At 27.5% G+C, this 10753-nt stretch overlaps 1 long non-coding RNA gene across 2 annotated transcripts; it reads left to right on the top strand.

Annotated features, from left to right (window-relative positions):
- The first annotated feature begins 206 nt into the window (after positions 1-206).
- LOC116774732 (uncharacterized) lies at positions 207-2428 on the top strand. Of its 2 annotated transcripts, XR_009752614.1 has the most exons (4): positions 207-293; positions 682-847; positions 984-1180; positions 1951-2428. It is a non-coding gene; the product is annotated as an uncharacterized LOC116774732 (long non-coding RNA). The 2 variants fall into 2 exon arrangements; XR_004353783.2 differs by lacking the exon at positions 207-293 and having other exon boundaries at positions 301-847.
- The last annotated feature ends 8325 nt before the right edge of the window (positions 2429-10753 follow it).

The following is a 10753-nucleotide window of genomic DNA, read 5'->3' as shown; positions in this document are numbered from 1 at the left end:
GACAAAAGAAAAAAATAATGATAAAATATTACAGTTCTTAAAAAAATAATAAGAGGCATTACAAATTTGAAATAGAAGAATGATAAAATAAATTTGATTTACGGTTCAGCCAATCAGATATTTCGTTATGCTATTTATCAATTCGTCATGGCCAGTGATTTACAGAAAACATCATGAATAATATTTAGTAATGGTTAAATTGCATTCATTATCCGTCTGTAATGAATTCAATACATATTATGTTATGTGTTTGGAAGGGAACGATAATAAAAATTCTTTATTTATTAGAAAATGTAAACGTTCCAATAAAGTGTTTAAGTCAACTATGCATTTCATAATATTATAAAATGCATAGTTGACTTAAATAATGAAGACTAAGAGAAATCAAAAGTTAATCCGACTCACTCATCCATCAGGAGTATCTTTCATCTATATTGCAGTGAAGGAATCAAATATAGTCTTTTTAGTTTTACAGTCACATCACTTCGGTCATTTCTTATAACTATTTAAAATTCTTTTACTCAAATCAAATTCATTTATATCATGTTTCCAGATTACATAAAGATCACAAAAAAAAACAATCATCTCACAGTCTTATTACATCATCAGTAGCCAGAAACAGTTAAAAACATCCAAAATTAAAACGTTTGTTATAAGTTGACACAATTCAAACATTTTTAGGTTTCCCTTACATATAAATAACCTAAATAAGAGATATTTAAACTTTTACCCCAATTTGTACACCAGTTCACAACCTTCCAGAAACGCAAACACAGAACAAAAGGGGCGTAGCATTTTGACCACATATATTGACAAGAAGAATAGAACTCACTGCGACTCAGATATTGTGAGTCATGTTAAAATAAAATGTCCTAGATAAATATTTATCTTAACTTACTGTTTTCAAAAAATATATAAACACATTTTCTTTAGATTACACTAACTAAAATACTCTTTAAATTTAAAACTGATTTAAATTTCAGACATCGATTACCCGCGCTGAGGCAAAAAAGCAATTTTAAATGTTTGCGGTCAAAGCACAAGCTCATACTATTGGTTTCAGATGATTTCAACTCGATTTTTAACGAAGCATTGGCTATCCCAACATATTTATTGGGATTTTTGCTGAATTGCTGTCATTTTATATAGAAACAGTATTAACAGAACAGATTTCAATGTTGTAAGTTTTTAAATTACCTATAATTTAAACTACAAAAGTAAAATCATATTTTTGTAAATTATTTTAAAATAATTCTTAAAAAGTTAATTTGAGTGGAAGTAAGATGCACATATATTTCATAAAAGTAGCATTAAAGCAAATTGTTGTTTTCAATAGAACAATGGTAATGCGTCTTCTTTTTAATTATTCAGTTCAGCAAATAGTATTTGAGGTGTGAGAGATAATATAGAACTGAAAAATATACGATGTAAATTAACTGAAGAAAACATTAGTTTAGTACTATATTATCGATTTTTTTTAAAATTTCTCGCTTTTTCTTAGTGAATTATACAAGAGAATATTTTGCCGTGAAATTCTTAGGATATTAAATATAAAGTTGAAATAGATATCCAATATTCTCCGAACGCATCTCAAGCTTAGTGGACTTTAGAACTCAAATCAAGTGAGAAAAATATAAGATCCATAAGAGGCAGTCATTCAGGTTTAACTTTTTAATTTGAATAATTTCTATTAACACGTGATCTGTTACCGAAATTTATATTTACAGATAGACCACTAGAGTTTTGTTGTTGCAATATAGCATGAATAGAAATTCTTTTTAAGTTTCGTTTTTTGTACCTGCTATTTTACGGATTTTTAAAGTGTTCAGGCCTTTTTTCTAATGGATTATTAGTATTTATGTATTAAGTTTAACATTGTTTTTATTTAATACACTATTTATTGCATTAAAGCAGTGTCTCGGCCTAATCTTGATAGTTATCTGATTTTAGCAAAATGACACCATAACCATACTAAATTATCTACCACTAGCAAATCTTTGTTTCGGAAAGTCCACACCTTTGCGATTATGAAAATGGAGAGGTCGAGCATGTAAAACATGCTCTCACTATCAAAAATCAGTCCAAAACGGCAGCATAACAAGAACCATTTGAAGTCCTCAAAGTTGAGTAAAAATTATGGATGCATGCAGGAAGGTACTAACAATAAGCAATATGTTTAAAAAGAAAACAAAACCATTATATCCTTTTGATAAATCACAGATCCTCTCTCTTAGAGATATATACTTAAATTAAAACGTGAAACTATAGACATGTTAAAAAAGTCTTAATTTGAATAGAGGAGATGGCTGGAAATTATAAATACCAAGAATCCCCTCTCCAAAACTACGAAATCCCATGTGTATGACTCAAACTAAACCTCAAGTCCATCAAGTTACAGTTCCTGTAAAAGAATTGACTCTCCGGGAAAAATATAGTAAATTTCGTATGAAATCCGAAAACCATGGTTTTATTTAAATTTGACTGGCGAAAATCCTAGATATCATTATTTTAAATTCAAACCTATTACACTATCTATAACAAAATGCTATAAAACATACAACTATAAAAATATATAATATCATAATTGGAAATTGCATTGATTTTCTGTAAGATAAAAATTATATTATTTTTTTAAACGAAATTCTGAGTAATACTATATTATTGAAAATATAAAATTTTTCACTTCTAGAATTTTAAAAACATATAATCTCTTTTAAATCAGACGGTAACTATATAACTTTAAACCTATACCGACTCTAAGGTATAAATATTATAAATCAGATATTGGCTGACGTTTCCATTACGATATCAAAACCTAGCACTAGATTGAAAATTATTATAAATTTCTGGTATGCATATGTTGTTATTATAGTAAAATTTCGAGAATACGGGCATCCCTAAACCCACACAAAAAATTCGATTTTGATTTTTAGGCAGGAATATATTTAAGTTACTATTCGTATTGCCTTGTACAAGGAAAAAATAACAATCATTAGCAAACAAATAAAAAAGCAACAGTATGTGTCATAAAAAGTAATTTAATAAAAAAGCTTTTACAAAATCTTTTAGAATAAATAGAAAATAAAGCTTGCAATATTCAGTTGCTGAAATGGCGTTATTTTAATAAACTCAATTAAAAAAAAAACATTCAGAATAACTTTTTTACCATATTGGACATGTAAGAAAAATTAAGTTTTTTATTAGTATAATTGTATTTTTGGCTTAGTTTAAAATAACAGAGCAATGTACTTTTTTATTAAAAAAAAACACATGTGTCGTTTTAGCCGCTATGATAGTACAAAGCAAAAATTTTAAAACCCCTATCTTAATGAAAGCCTCTATCAAGGTTTAGTTACCTTTGCTGTTTTGAAATTATTAAAGTCAACATTACTTAACACAAATTACTTAAATAAACATATAATATCTGTAGTCCAAAAGAAAATAAAAAAATAAAGTCAAATTTAAAACACAAAAAATATATATTTTATAAAATTATAATCACAACTTTTTATCCTCTTTTTTCCACATTTCCCATTGACAGATATGATTCGTAGTCAACTGAGCGGGAATTAAACCAGTGCTCTGTAATCTGTCCCGGTAGAGCGTGTTCTGCATAAATTAGCTACAATTTAAACATCACCCTTTAAACAGAGAGGATAAATTAATGGACAATGTTCGTTAACTGAAGTGAATTTGAACCCTTCAACATACTATCTGTATAAGGCGTAGGAACTTTGTTAACTAATGCAAATAGTCTCCATATTATTTACCTTAAAAATATTCAATTTAAGAGCTAAAAATTTTTAACTTAATAATCAAAATAAATACCTTTTTTTTAATGGTAGCGCCTGTTTGAATTATTTTAATTTCACACAATTGGGCTGACATCTTAAATAAAAGCAAGACAATGTTATCGAAGGATTTTCATCAATTTTGTTGAACCAGTATGAGTTCGTAATAATACAATCAGAGAACAAAATTGATAAAATATTCCACTACAGGTAACACAATAGATAAGCGTGATTCGTTTCCAAACTGAGCAGGAAATGGACCACCACTCTGCAATTTGTCCCTGTAAACCGTGTCCGCATAAATTAGCTGTAGTTAAAAGCACCCTTTTAATGGAAGATCCAAATGAATGGGCAACGCCAGCCAACACTGTTAAATTTAGAGCCCAAATCGTCCATGGCTTATAGAAGCTGGCGCACTGACCGCAAACATTTAAAATTAAACTCTGGTTCAACGTACATATACAATCGCCATTGAAATGCAAATTGATTTTCAAATTGACGTATGTTATTTTATATACATATACTATTTTATTTCTTCATGTCTTTGACGTTCCGATTCCTTTATAGCAACTGTGATATAGGGCAGACAAGAGTAAAGTGTATTTGACAGACTCTTGTGTCTTAATATTGGTGTGAAATTTGTGTGTAAAATTGAAATAAAAAAAACTTGATTCGAAAAACTTCATTTAGTTTAAATGTGTGTGTACACTTGAAAAATGTTATAATTATTAAACATCTGTTATATGTATATTGAACGCACAGGAAATAATTACATACATATTGTTTTGGTTTATTGTCCGTTTTGTCCGTCCGTCCGTTTGATGTGAAAATAAAAAAGAATATTGTGTAACCTGATCAGTACAGTAATCTATACTATAAAGTTTAATCAATTATATTATTGTATAAAACTTCTAGATGAAATATGTGATATGGAATTGAATTTTAAGTAATAATAATTAAAAAATCCAATAAATTTTGGCATATATGAAAAAGAATATGTACATAAAAGAGAATAAGTTAAAATATAACTATCAAAGTAATACTATTATAGTAAATGATGTATTTTGGTGTTCATTTATTTTTTTCTACTCTATATTTCTATGTATTTTTTGTTCCAAAGTATTCTAACACGGAACATTATTTTTACTTTTTCAGTATTTTTAATAATAATAATCATTGAAACTATATATTTTTTTAGTGTTAAACAATAGTACATATTCTTATTAAATTCATAACATTTTCGTACGATTTTCCAGAACATCTACCAAGTTAACTGAGCTATAAAACAGATCATTGGAGACCTGATAACCTAGAAATTCGCATCGTTCCTACGACGTAATATTAGGTGCAATCAGCTACAAATTGATGGGGTCAAAGCTACCCGACTTTTCGCCCCGGTCCTATTTAAGATAAGGAGTATAAAACTTAATATATTTAATGATAACTATTAGTTTTATAAAAGCAATAAAATTTTTCCAGATTAAAATAGAAATGAATTTTTATAAGTATGATTTATACCGGAAATGAATTTAACATCCATAGTTTTTAAAATAAAAAAGGCAGTTATTTGATATTATATACAGACTTTTAATCTTCCACTACTTAACATTATATAGAATGGAACAAACATGAAAATTCAAAACACACATATCTGTGTATTTTGAAGGTGATTGAATCTAAGAACTATTATAGTAGCGTAGCTACAATTCAGATATTTTTTAAACATAATCGTACAGGTTAATCTTTTTTAAGCACGAGATTGTTTTCTTGGACAACTTGAAATAAAATACTAGTACAAATAAATACATGCTTCAATTTAGAATTATTCAATTTGAATAAAAGTACTTATTATATTAACGCTAGAAGTCCAATTCCACTGAGAAATTTTATACTCAAAAGTTTATGAAAGTTTAATTCCAAAGAAGTAGCCATATAAAACTATCATAATCATCCGTACTTGATACGTAAATTAAAATTTAAAATATCTTTAATGTTCCGGTATTTACTTTTGTATGAAAATGTAGGATGTAATATCAGAGTTCTTAAAAAACAGCCTTTTTATCTTGTATAGTTCACTTTAAACGTATTAACAAAATCAACAAGCATAAATTTCTATCACTTTTAATTTTAAAAATGTATCATATTAACCAAAGTGCAATAAAGCATTGTTAAGAAAACAAGACGGTGTTAGATAACTAGCAGTTAGTACTGGAAACGTGTGCCTTCCCTCCGTAAGATCATTTCTAGCAAAACAAACGTTACCGTCTAAATTGTAGTTTTCCATCGTCGACATTTAAGTTAGAATTCCCCCAAAATGGTGCTGGAATTTTGCCAACTACGGCATTGCTCATTGCATGACAATCACTTAAAATAATATGTCCTTATTTTCGTTATTTTAAATTAAATATATGTTACAAGATATATATAATTTTAGAAAAGCGTTTATTTACAGAGAAGGTTGCTTATTTTCAACTTTCTGTATATTAATATGATTAAAAGTAAAACAAAATTCTTCTGCAAAAATCTCGGTATTTAATGTGGGTACTAATGTTTGTTATTTATAATTATTTTTGTAATAGATATTGCCTTTATAAAGTTTCGAAAATATTTTTTAAAACTCTCATTAAATAATATGTTATATAGTATGGATTACTGTGTAACAATTTATCAGTTCCAAATTTATCGTTATAAATTAAATGATATTACGTGCTACGTGTATTAAATAGTGCCTTCAGAAATACATTCAATAATAATAATTTACATCAGAGCGCACTTAGTCATGCCTCGGAGATATATTGTGTTAAAAGCCGAATACATTTTTCGTCTGGAATAACACATATTTCTCAATGAATTTCTTGTTGATCGCGCTGCCGTTTTGTTTTACCTTCTTTGCCTCATTTTTCTTGTTTTGTTTGTTTTTTTATGATATCTACAGCGCACTTTTAATACGACGAGTGAATATCGGATAATTGTTACATAGTTAAAATATTTTATATCAAACTTGAATAAATGTGTTTATATTTATATTACTTGATAAAAAAAAAACTAAAAGAAAATATAACTTCTTAAGTAGTATAGTGTCAGTTTAGAATAAAAAACAAAACAAGAGAGAAATCTTGAGAGCTGGAATAATTGGTAATAAGGTAGTTAAGGAGGTAGGTAAGCACCTACGGACGATGAGATTCTGTTTTATCTTCCACAATTGTTCTCTGTCGTCATTACCCAACAGTCTTAACAATTTTAAGATGAGATTTGCTTCTATTATATCTTGTTACTGCAATGAAAAATTTGAATAAACCAGTGCTCTTTTCATTAAATTATATTGACACAGAATTTCATACATATAACTACTAGTAAATCATTTTCATCTTGTAACATTTTTAAACTATCGATAATGTTTCTACTCATTTTTTTTTCATTTTTAATGTATCAATTCTTCTTGATTAAGCTTTTCCTGTACTACAGACATCTTTGGATCAAATTAATCTTTATTTGCTAGTCTTTAAAATATACATATCGAAAAAACATTTAATTAAAAAAGTTTCCAAAGCAACGAACAAAAACAAATTCAATTTTATCCATTTCGTTTTGTATAAAAAATATAAAATTTGTCGTAAGATCTATTTATAAGGTTCTGTAGAATAAACTGCAAGGTAATACTTTCTAAAAGTACGTAGTCATTTCCACCTAAACGTTAAGTTTCTGCTTTGAATACAAAGTTTTGTAAATTTTGTAGTTTTCATAAAGAACATTAAATGAAAATTAAATCATTTCCATTACGTTTAATCGTATCCTACAGGACTTAACACATGTTTGGCGTTTGTGACCAGTTAGATTATTAAAATAAGTAAAATTGCCAAACTATTTTCATTCTGGGTGATTTCAAAAAGGCTTACTATACTTAAATGGCACACTTATATTATTTAATTACATAAAAGTAACTGCTACTCAATATACATAACTAAGTTTATAATTAATAAAAGTATTAAATTATGAAAACCAAATAAATAAGTAAATGATTAGTAATAAAACTCACAGACTTTATTTTTAAAAAAGTCTTATAAGGAAAAAGTTCATAAAAATATTTCAGTTAGAAATTGTAGTAAAATAACCATATTTCTTTGATATATAAGAGTCTTTTATTGCAATCGTTACTCTACCAATCAATAAAAATGAAACTCTTAATATTTTAAACAAAGGTAACATAATAAACTTCAAAAATATATTATGGGCCTTATAATACTTTCTGCTTCTAAAGTTGTAGAACAATATCGGTAAATTGACCTATATAAAAACTTTTAGGACTTTAAAATTTGTTTCTGTTTCTTGATTAAGAAATGTAAATTCAATGTTAGATGGCATTTTAGAAGTAAAGGCTTCTTAAGTTTTATTATACAGTTTTTTAACCCATATAAAAAAATAAAATTCATTAATATGTAAGAATAGAGATTCAATAAATTACACTGAAAATATACGAGTAATAAAAATACATACGCGACACGCATTAAGACGTGAGAGAACTGAGAATAGCTACGAAAGCAAATAATTTATCAGTTACGTAAGAACAGCGCAGGAGCTCTACATCCTTTCTATTACAAATGATTGATCTGAATGTTTAAATGATTGATGTTACTTACATACAAGCATTAAACGCTTAAGATGAAAGGTATAATTCCTGATAAAAATATGATAATAAGTAACCTAGACATTGGGTAGTGACACAAGCACAGGACTAAAAAAAATAAAATCACGTTTCTATATATTTATAGCATCGCTTTAATTCCTGAAGAAAGAAAATAACATATTATATTAAAATCAAAACATTTTGGGTTTAGAATACCAACAAATGGCTGTTAATTAACTTGAAATTCTCGTCGTGACTGAAACTTTTTGGTGAAGAACTTTATATGTAGTCTTTTGATAAACTTTTGACAAATTCTTCGGGTAAGTTCATTAGGTATCATCATTGGGTCCATCATTAGGATAAATTCACAAATTCGACCAGCAGAAGCTGCGTATTCATTTGGAATAAAAATCATGTGTTTTAATGAGAAATAAAATGTTATATTTGCATTACTATGATGACTAAACGAAATTAATCTTTACTTCAAGTTCAAATCTTTGAGTGGAACACTATAATCGCAGAGTTGCCAGATGATACTTTGCTGTATTTATCGTCACTAACTATGAGTCTATATCAATATTTATTACCGTCACAATTTTTAGGATTATTGAATGAAATTATCTTTGTTAAATTAATTTAATCCGTACATTAAATAAATATTTTCAAATCATGAATTTAGTAACAAAGAAGTCAAATGAACTCAAAGCTTTAAAAGCTTAGAAAATGTAACACCTTGCATACTTGTTCCATTCCATAAAATACACATTATTCCATTTATTTCGTATATACCGTAAACGTTTTTTAATCCTTTCCTATTTTATTTTTAATTGCTCTTCACATTTTTTGGCAGTCACTCAGTACTCTAAAAATTTTGGATTACATGTTTTTATTTTCTTCACAATATGTTTATGTAACACCTTAAAGCAGAAAAATATCAAATTTATAAATGTATATAACTTGAGGTTAGTCTTACTACATCTAGTCTCTATATTGTTATATTGGATTTTTACAGCTACCTAGTAGTTATTGTCGTTATATACAAAAATAAGTATTAATTTCTTTCGTGTTTTTTTTTTCAAATTTTATCCATAAACCTAGTAATAATAAATTTAAAGAGGATTTACAGTTTTTTTGACCCTATTTGTGTATTGTTTTATGGGAGTGTAATAATGATTTGTTTATTGTATTTAGTATTCATAAAAATATATTTACATCCATGTATATATGTATATATTGTTTAGGATTTTTTATTTCTATTTTTCTATATTGTGCATATTATATAATAGTGAAATGATCACGTCAGTAGCGATTATGTCTTTTACAAAATAGCGTTAAACATAACCGTCTTTTATAAATTAAATACGAAAGAGGAGCAACATAAATACTGAATAATTACTAGTTTTTATAATTTTCATGTTGTGATGTTTTATTTATCAAAACAGAAATTATGTTGCTGCTCGGTTGCCGACAAGACAAACAATCTATGTTGGATAGAGCGTTAGTTTGGGGTAGTTAAATGAAACCTAGGTGTTCATCATAGGGCATGTTTTGTTAAATGCTTCAATGTGACCATTCAATGAGGTCTCTTTAAATTTTAATATATTATTAGATATTTTGCGACTCAGAGTATCAGAATATTCCTATTCCTATTTTAAGTATTAGTTCACAATTAAAAATTTTAATAAGGATTTTTATATGTAGATAAATGTAAGTTTAGCACTTCCAGCTTAACTTCAGTAACTTTTGTCATTTGTACAGTAAAGTGAATCGTTTCTGGGTATTAAAATAAATACATAGTGGATAAAATATCTTATAACAAACAACATTACTGGAAGTAAATACATTAGTTTTAGAATGAAAATTGTGAAACTAATTTCAAATATTATTATTTTTTTTTACAAACAGAGTAAACGAGTAGACGGCCTACCTGATGGAGGTAGTACCGTCGCCCATGGACATCCGCAAAATAGTTTTGCGGATGCGTTGCCGCCTTTATTTGGGGATGAGGGAAAAAGAAGGCTGGGGATGAGGGAAAAAGAAGGCTGGGAAAAAGGGAAACCGCAGGAAAAGATAGGAAAGGGCAAAGGGGAAAGGGCAAGGACAAGGAAAGCATGAGTTACAGATCTTGACTGTGGCGATGGTACCTGAACATTTTGAATCATGATCATCATTATATTAAAGTTACATATGGGATAAATTAAGATAACCAACTACAACTTTTATGTATAAAGTAAAATCAAATTTATTAGCCATAAAAAAGAATTACAGCAGGAAAAGACTATCGTTATATATTATTTTAATGAGTGTGTTAAAATATTAAAGTGTGTATTATTTTAAA

The sequence above is a fragment of the Danaus plexippus genome, chromosome 8 (genome assembly GCF_018135715.1).
Source record: "Danaus plexippus chromosome 8, MEX_DaPlex, whole genome shotgun sequence".
Lineage (NCBI taxonomy): Eukaryota > Metazoa > Arthropoda > Insecta > Lepidoptera > Nymphalidae > Danaus > Danaus plexippus.
Note: the sequence above shows the minus strand (reverse complement) of the source record. Positions and strands in the feature narration are given on the sequence as shown.